Genomic DNA, 10,303 nt, shown 5'->3' with positions numbered 1-10,303 from the left:
TTCTGTAACTTTAAAGGGATATGAAACCCAACATTTTTTTTCATGATTCAGAAAGAGCAGGCAATTAAAATCAACTTTCTAATTTATTTCTATTATCAAATTTTCTTTGTAAGCTCAGAAGTCTGCATTTGTTTGGAGCACTATATGGCAGCAGTTTTGCTAGAATGCTATCCATTTGCAAGAGCACTAGATGGCAACACCATTTTCTGCCATGTAGTGCTCCAGACACCTACCTAGGTATCTTTTCAACAAAAAATAGCATAGCAACAAAGCAAATTTGAAAATAAGTCTAGTGGAAACTTTTTAAAAATTGTATGCTATGTTTAATTAAAAAAAATATTTTTTGGGGCTTCATATTTAACAAATTAGTCTCATACTTTGTATATTTATTTGTATTTTTTACAAATTACATTGCACTTCGTATTTCTTATATTTAAAATAAAACTGAAAAACTGACAGCTTCAGTTTCCCAGAGAGCTTCATTATTTTCTATTGGCCCGATAAGCAAAGATTCTCAAGTTTGGAGAGAAATTATAGTGCAGATTTCACTGGAGCTGAAACTCACTGAATTCTATGATAAAAAAGGGTGGAACCTGGATGTTCCATGGAGATAAGAGATTCCTTCCATAGGCCTAGATTTGGAGTTTGGCGTTAGCCGTGAAAACCAGCGTTAGAGGCTCCTAACGCTGGTTTTAGGCTACCTCCGGTATTTGGAGCCACTCAAAAAAGGGTCTAACGCTCACTTTTCAGCCACGACTTTTCCATACCTCAGATCCCCTTACGTAAATTGCGTATCCTATCTTTTCAATGGGATTTTTCTAACTCCGGTATTTGAAGTCGTGTCTGAAGTGAGCGTTAGAAATCTAACGACAAAACTCCAGCCACAGAAAAAAGTCAGTAGTTAAGAGCTTTCTGGGCTAACGCCGGTTCATAAAGCTCTTAACTACTGTACTCTAAAGTACACTAACACCCATAAACTACCTATGTACCCCTAAACCGAGGTCCCCCCACATCGCCGCAACTCGATTAAATTTTTTTAACCCCTAATCTGCCGACCGCCACCTACGTTATCCTTATGTACCCCTAATCTGCTGCCCCTAACACCGCCGACCCCTATATTATATTTATTAACCCCTAACCTGCCCCCCACAACGTAGAAGCCAGCTACCTACAATAATTAACCCCTAATCTGCCGACCGCAAAGCGCCGCCACCTACGTTATACTTATGTACCCCTAATCTGCTGCCCCTAACACCGCCGACCCCTATATTATATTTATTAACCCCTAATCTGCCCCCCTCAACGTCGCCTCCACCTGCCTACACTTATTAACCCCTAATCTGCCAAGCGGACCGCACCGCTATTATTATAAAGTAATTAACCCCTAATCCGCCTCACTAACCCTATAATAAATAGTATTAACCCCTAATCTGCCCTCCCTAACATCGCCGACACCTAACTTCAAACATTAACCCCTAATCTGCCGACTGGAGCTCACCGCTATTCTAATAAATGTATTAACCCCTAAAGCTAAGTCTAACCCTAACACTAACACCCCCCTAACTTAAATATAATTTAAATCTAACAAAATAAATTAACTCTTATTAAATAAATTATTCCTATTTAAAGCTAAATACTTACCTGTAAAATAAATCCTAATATAGCTACAATATAAATTATAATTATATTATAGCTATTTTAGGATTAATATTTATTTTACAGGTAACTTGGTATTTATTTTAACCAGGTACAATAGCTATTAAATAGTTAAGAACTATTTAATAGCTAAAATAGTTAAAATAATTACAAAATTACCTGTAACATAAATCCTAACCTAAGTTACAATTAAACCTAACACTACACTATCAATAAATTAATTAAATAAACTACCTACAATTAAACCTAACACTACACTATCAATAAATAAATTAAATACAATTCCTACAAATAAATACAATTAAATAAACTAGCTAAAGTACAAAAAATAAAAAGAACTAAGTTACAAAAAATAAAAAAATATTTACAAACATAATAAAAATATTACAACAATTTTAAACTAATTACACCTACTCTAAGCCCCCTAATAAAATAACAAAGACCCCCAAAATAAAAAATGCCCTACCCTATTCTAAATTACTAAAGTTCAAAGCTCTTTTACCTTACCAGCCCTGAACAGGGCCCTTTGCGGGGCATGCCCCAAGAAGTTCAGCTCTTTTGCCTGTAAAAAAAAAAACATACAATACCCCCCCCCCAACATTACAACCCACCACCCACATACCCCTAATCTAACCCAAATCCCCCTTAAATAAACCTAACACTAAGCCCCTGAAGATCTTCCTACCTTATCTTCACCATACCAGGTTCACCGATCCGTCCTGAAGAGCTCCTCCGATGTCCTGATCCAAGCCCAAGCGGGGGGCTGAAGAGGTCCATGATCCGGCTGAAGTCTTCATCCAAGCGGGAGCTGAAGAGGTCCATGATCCGGATGAAGTCTTCATCCAAGCGGGAGCTGAAGAGGTCCATGATCCGGATGAAGTCTTCTATCAACGGCATCTTCAATCTTCTTTCTTCGGGAGCCATCATCTTCCATCCGACGCAGAACATCCTCTTCTCCCGACGCCTACTAGCCGAATGACGGTTCCTTTAAGGGACGTCATCCAAGATGGCGTCCCTCGAATTCCGATTGGCTGATAGGATTCTATCAGCCAATCGGAATTAAGGTAGGAATATTCTGATTGGCTGATGGAATCAGCCAATCAGAATCAAGTTCAATCCGATTGGCTGATCCAATCAGCCAATCAGATTGAGCTCGCATTCTATTGGCTGATCGGAACAGGACATCGGAGGAGCTCTTCAGGACGGATCGGTGAACCTGGTATGGTGAAGATAAGGTAGGAAGATCTTCAGGGGCTTAGTGTTAGGTTTATTTAAGGGGGGTTTGGGTTAGATTAGGGGTATGTGGGTGATGGGTTGTAATGTTGGGGGGGGTATTGTATGTTTTTTTTTACAGGCAAAAGAGCTGAACTTCTTGGGGCATGCCCCGCAAAGGGCCCTGTTCAGGGCTGGTAAGGTAAAAGAGCTTTGAACTTTAGTAATTTAGAATAGGGTAGGGCATTTTTTATTTTGGGGGTCTTTGTTATTTTATTAGGGGGCTTAGAGTAGGTGTAATTAGTTTAAAATTGTTGTAATATTTTTCTTATGTTTGTAAATATTTTTTTATTTTTTGTAACTTAGTTCTTTTTTAATTTTTGTACTTTAGTTAGTTTATTTCATTGTAGTTATTTGTAGGAATTGTATTTAATTTATTTATTGATAGTGTAGTGTTAGGTTTAATTGTAGGTAATTGTAGGTATTTTATTTAATTAATTTAATGATAGTATAGTGTTAGGTTTAATTGTAACTTAGTTTAGGATTTATTTTACAGGTAATTTTGTAATTATTTTAACTAGCTATTGTACCTGGTTAAAATAATTACAAAGTTGCCTGTCAAATAAATATTAATCCTAAAATAGCTATAATATAATTATAATTTATATTGTAGCTATATTAGGATTTATTTTACAGGTAAGTATTTAGCTTTAAATAGGAATAATTTATTTAATAAGAGATAATTAATTTCGTTAGATGTAAATTATATTTAACTTAGGGGGGTGTTAGTGTTAGGGTTAGACTTAGCTTTAGGGGTTAATACATTTATTAGAATAGCGGTGAGCTCCAGTCGGCAGATTAGGGGTTAATAATTGAAGTTAGGTGTCAGCGATGTTAGGGAGGGCAGATTAGGGGTTAATACTATTTATTACAGGGTTAGTGAGGCGGATTAGGGGTTAATAACTTTTTTATAGTAGCGCTCAGGTCCGGTCGGCAGATTAGGGGTTAATAAGTGTAGGCAGGTGGAGGCGAAGTTGTGGGGGGCAGATTAGGGGTTAATAAATATAATATAGGGGTCGGCGATGTTAGGGCAGCAGATTAGGGGTACATAGGGATAATGTAAGTAGCGGCGGTTTACGGAGCGGCAGATTAGGGGTTAATAATAATATGCAGGGGTCAGCGATAGCGGTGGCAGCAGATTAGGGGTTAATAAGTGTAAGGTTAGGGGTGTTTAGACTCGGGGTACATGTTAGAGTGTTAGGTGCAGACGTAGGAAGTGTTTCCGCATAGCAAACAATGGGGCTGCGTTAGGAGCTGAACGCGGCTTTTTTGCAGGTGTTAGGTTTTTTTTCAGCTCAAACAGCCCCATTGTTTTCTATGGGAGAATCGTGCACGAGCACGTTTTTGAGGCTGGCCGCTTGCGTAAGCAACTCTGGTATCGAGAGTTGAAGCTGCGTTAAATATGCTCTACGCTCCTTTTTTGGAGCCTAACGCAGCCTTTATGTGGACTCTCAATACCAGAGTTATTTTTATGGTGCGGCCAGAAAAAAGCCGGCGTTAGCTACGCGGGTCTTTACCGACAAAACTCCAAATCTAGGCCATAGAAAGTAATGAGACTCCCTGGATGCATAATTTCACATTGAGATGTTAACAAGAGAATACTGAAATGATTTCACCACAATTTTCCGTGCTTTTGCTAGTAGTTTAGAATATATTACTTTTATGTCAGTAAAATAAGTGTATTGTGAATTTTGAGCAAACTTCACCTGCATACAGCTTGCAAGATAAATCAGGATCCGGTTATCTAAAGGTCTCTGGGTGGGTTGGTTATATTTTTTAAGAATGCTTACCAGTACTTCTATTTCGCTGGTAGAATTATCTAAAACCATTTTTTATCCTAAAACTAAGGGTACATATACTGCATTTTCATATGGGAAGGATATGCAATTAAAAAAATCATATAAAATGAGTAATTGAACCATTTACACATAAATATGCAGGAAAAAAAATGTATTGTTATCAAAAATAATAATAAAATTGTTCACCAACAATATTTTTTTAACAAAAACTTAAAATGTGTATGTAAATTACACAGGAATAAATTGTATTAAATATGCACAGTGTAAATTGTAATTTAAGTAAACTGGATGTGCAAAAACACATAAAAATTTGTACTTATAAGCAAAGCATGAATTGTAAAATGGGATGAACATGGGCGTTCCATGGGTGTGTATGAAACTGTCTTCCGAATCCAAGCATAATTAGCTAAACATTTTTGCCCTACAGATCTCTGTTTTTTCTCACAAACTAAAAGGGGGTAAGGTTTTGACAAAATATGCAAAATACTTATTACCATAGTAGAAAAACACAAATTAATACAAAAATAGAGGCGATTGTAAGATGCTATACACAGAAAGCAGTGCAATGTGATTTGTTTTCTGATGCAGGATTTAATTTTTAGCGTGTACCCCCTGCTCACTGCTAACATTGCTCTTCCCAGCAAAATTTCCCTTTCCAGCAAGCTCCATTACTTTTTTGTAGGAGACATCTAATCACTAGCAGAAACAGCTCCATTTGTAAGATAATTCCACAGGGGAAGCCTCTGTGAAGGTCGAAAAAAACACTCAGAACCTGGGAAGTTTAGAGGATCGGCCCTCACTGGAACTGCTTGTGTAAAATGCTAACATTATTCCACAAGAATTGTGAGAGAGCTTCAGACATACTCTGGAAACTGTCCTAGTCAGCCCAGAGAACTCCCCCCCCGGTGCCTCCCACTGAAGCTCTGTTTTATTTTACAATAGAGAAAATCCAAAGGGCAATGTAATTTGTAAAAGATGCATATAAATATACAAAGTATGATCCTAATTTGTTAAAATAACATAGAAACTTGCAAAACATAATCAGAATTTGTAAAATCACTGCTATGTCTAAATCTAAATGTATTAAAATATAAAATAGAAAGTGCAAAGCTTAAATGTAATAATTCTGAAAGGACCCAATCTGAAGTGTAAAGTAATATAAAAAAGTGTAATTGTAAAAACATTCTCATGAAATGCAGTGTCATATTGCACTAGGCTTGTCTTTCCTTCATATATAGAAAAGCAGAGAACACTCCTTAGAAAAGTATAGTAAAATATGCCTGTCTAAAATCTCACAGTGCTGGAGGGTTCCGCCCTTTTTCTTTTAGCATTTAACGAGTTCAGCTCCTGTAAAGTCTGCACTACAATTTCTTTAAAGTCATGTCCTCATCTAATGGACATAAGTATTCGGAAGAATGTAAATCAACAAATAATATTTATTGCATTCCTCTAAATGGTGGTTCTGTTAATGAGAAAATTAATACAAATGCAAAGAAAAGTTGACTCATTTATGTAGTTAAAAGCTTTTTTATAGGCTTCAGATGTCCTCTATTCAATAACAATCCAGCAATGTCCGTATCAGTTGATTCTTGTGTAAGCTAGTAAGTATGTAAACTTCACTTTTGCTTTTGACCAATCCTGACCCCACTAAAACACTATGGGCTAGATTACATTTGGAGTACAAGAATATTAGCTCTATTGTGGAGTACAAGAATATTAGCTCTATTGTGTGCTAGCAAAGCTCAAATTAAATCAATAGCGCTTTTATTTATTTTTTATTCATATTACAACTTGAATGTATTGTTAATCACTTGAGGAAAAGTCTAGGGCACTCTAACATCTGGATGTCAGTGCGCTAAATAGCTCACATAATAGACTTTTGTGGAGGAGCACTGAAAAACTCATGTCAGCCATTGCTCAACTGCTAAGCCAAAGGTGCACCAAACCTCCACTCAAGTAACGGAGTTCTTCACTTAGATATAAACTGTGTTGTTGTATTGAATTGTAAGTTTAAAACACTGTATACATATATAACAAGTTCATAGCTTGTGTTTTACTGACCCAATTGAAGTACCTGCCATTGTTACTACATTCAACAGTAACAGTACGCTGCTGCTTTGCTGATTAGCCCACACTTGTGAACTACAATTCCCTGCATGCCACTGCTATAGTGTGGCATGCAGTAAGGTTTTGGGACTAGGGGAAGTGAAATTACTATATATTCTTTAATCTTTAAAACTGGCGGTATAGTTAATGAGTTAAGCAATGCCTTCTGGCTGCTGTTCTTTTCCAATTTTGCAATTATTTTCCAGACTTTTTTGGGTTATGTATCTGTAGGTATTGTGACTTGAAATAAGATCGAACCGATTTATCCAATAGGGGGCACTCTAATGTGGACAATTATCGCTCACAATATATAGAAGGTTTAAAATAAATTTAAAAGTCTATAGTCAAAAAATGAAGGATGTTATCCTGAAGATGAGGTCGACAACAAGTCTGCTCCTCCAATGATCACAGGGAATCTGTAGATAAGAAGAAATTCAAATTGCTATAGTTTATCTAGAAATGACAAAAGAGGGCACCACATAGTGTATACTATTTTCTAAATTCCAAATCTTTCTTGAATATTCACAAACATAGAGCACCAAAATCTAGGTGCAAGTCAAGCCAGAAGAGATCTCACAGCTTCTCTGCTAGCTGTCCAATAACCTACTGTCCTCTTTTTCTTCTGTTCTGTAAGTGGATAGTATGATAGCAAATATATCTAGCCCTTTCCACAGTTAGACCACCAAAACACTACACCCAATAGTGATGTCCAAGCTACAGCAATACTCGGGTCTTCTGAATGTTTCTACATATTTTCTTCATACAGCAATTATGGTACTTTAAAAGAATATACGCCTAGATTACAAGTCGTGCTACAGTCACCTAGATTTTTGTGCCCTACATTTGTGAGTATGCTACATTTTCAAGATAGAGTTGGAATTTATAAAGTGGTATACACTATGTGGCAACCTCTTTTGTCTTTTCTAGACGAACTAAAGCTATCTGTATGTATGCTTGTGTGTGTGTGTGTTTATATATATATATATATATATATATATATATATATATATATATATATATATATATATATATATATATATTCTAATAGGGAGTTCCAGAATTACCTGTTGTACTTGCCTTCCAAGCCAAAAGTTACCAGTCCCATTTTGCCTACACCCTTGTATTTTGTGTGCACTTTGCAAACCATAACCAATTCAGACTGTTACACTATCATAAATAATTATTTTAAAGGATCTTGGCATTTTGAAGAAAACATACAGAGGCTAGACAAACAAAGAGAAAACTAAGCAAATGTCCTACAGACTACAACAATTGGAAAAAAAGGCATTAAGACATGGAGGCCTATTTAACAACGGTCTGTCGGACCTGATCCGACAGTGCGGATCAGGTCCGACAGACATTGCTTAATGCGGAGAGCAATACACTCTCCGTATTCAGCATGGCACCAGCAGCTATTGTGAGCTGCTAGTGCAACGCCGCCCCCTGCAGATTTACGTGCCAGCAGGGGGTTGTCAATCAACCTGATCGTACTCGATCGGGTTGATTTATGGCGATGTCTGTCCGCCTGCTCAGAGCAGGCAGACAGGGTTATGGAGCAGCGGTCTTTAGACCGCTGCTTCATAACTGCTGTTTCTGGCGAGCCTGCAGGCTCGCCAGAAACACGCGGCGTTAAGCTCCATACAGAGCTTGATAGATAGGCCCCATGGTTTCAAATGCAAAAGTGAATATGTTAATTTTTAGCCAAACCACCATCAAAGATCTAGGACTAATTACAAAGAACAAAACACAAACTCAACCCCTGGATTACTGCAGTAAGACTTTACTCTGTAATGTAAGATCTATAAGAAATAAAACTGCCATTATCTATGAACTTATTAAATCTGCAGACCTAGGGTGCATCACAAAAACTTGGCTTGATGGAAATGTAGGCCCATTTCTAGAAGCAACAGATTCACCAAATTATTCAACGATCCACTGCCCAAGGCAGAACAGAAAAGGGGGAGGTGTTTCAATCTGTTTTAAATCAAGTTTAAATCTCAGGCCTTTTTCAGTTGGGCTACCAAAATAATTTGAATGTGTGCTTGCCGGGAATGCAACAGGTGTGAGGCTTAAAGGGACATTAAACATTAAAATTATAAATCTTTAACAAAAAGAAAGATAAAGAGTCCATAGTGACCCAAAAAAGAGGTGCCCCTATCCAGCACTCTAGTCTTGCCCAAACAATTAACCCTATAGTCCTAAAAAAAATGGAATAGATAGGTGTGTATATGTGGTCATATATTTATTACTACACAAAACAATACCAATTACATCTGTTCATAATAGTGCCTATGGAACTATGTAAATGTGATTACCACCGGTGTAAACCAGAACTAGAAGTGGGCCCACTCATATAGCAACAATAAAGTAATATGTCTCCTATTAGGCTGTTGCAGGAAGTAAGATTAGGGTTATATTATATCCATTTTTCAAAAAATATTGGAAACAGTTCCACTTAAAATGGGTCCCTTTTTAAAAAAGTTTGGTGGGAAATACCTCTTGGTGAGGCAGCTGTCAGTAAGGAGGAGTTATTCAGTTTAAAGTTGGATAGACATTATGTAGCAAGAAAGCCAACTTTAAATCATTGCAGCAGTCATTGGAATGTATAGTACAAAGTTTCAACAAACACATGCATTTGTATTTCTTTCCGGTTACTTTTGCATCCAATAACAGGTGCCTTTAACAACTTATAGTTGTATCCGATGTTATTATCTCATACAAGGTTACTCGACATTGTCAACATTCGCCTACCTTGTGAGATGCGTCCGTGTCACAAACCGGGTAAGTACAGGGACCTGTAGTGGCATGCAATGTGTTAGTATACCACGATTTCACTGTCTGAATTCAACCACTTCTTCCTTACCTTGTTTTCGACGAGAGAGCGTCTGTATCTCAACTACCTACTGGCCAAGTGCTAGTTGGTTTCATGTGGATCACCTGTTAGGGGGTTTAGCTGTTAGCAGTTTTAAAATTATAAATCATATATATATATATATATATATATATATATATATAAAATTCTGCAATATAATTTTATTATTTATTTTGTCCCCTTTTCCTGTAATTTCATTCTGAAACTTTGAGCTTTTCAGTTCCTGTTAGAAATGGAAGTACAGAACACTGTTATATCCCACACAGCCATTGGCTACAGACTCTAATGACCTATTCATAACTGTCCGTAATTGACACCAGCAGAGAAGGTAACCTTAGTTGCAACATGGCAGCTCCTATTGTTTTATAGACACTAAAACATTAAACTTATTTTGTCAATATTTAAACAGCTAATGAAACTTTAAAAATACATCTACATGTTATTCTCAGACTAATCTTTTCTTTGAATTCATAATTCTATATGGCATTTATTTTAGTGTTTAATGTCCCTTTAAAATCCTCTTAATCTACCGCCCACCTGGAGATGCAGGGTAAATGCTTCCAATAGGAGATATAAGGCAGCACGGCCTCATCTACCA

The sequence above is a fragment of the Bombina bombina genome, chromosome 2 (genome assembly GCF_027579735.1).
Source record: "Bombina bombina isolate aBomBom1 chromosome 2, aBomBom1.pri, whole genome shotgun sequence".
Taxonomy (NCBI): Eukaryota; Metazoa; Chordata; class Amphibia; order Anura; family Bombinatoridae; genus Bombina; species Bombina bombina.
This window is presented reverse-complemented; position numbering follows the sequence as displayed.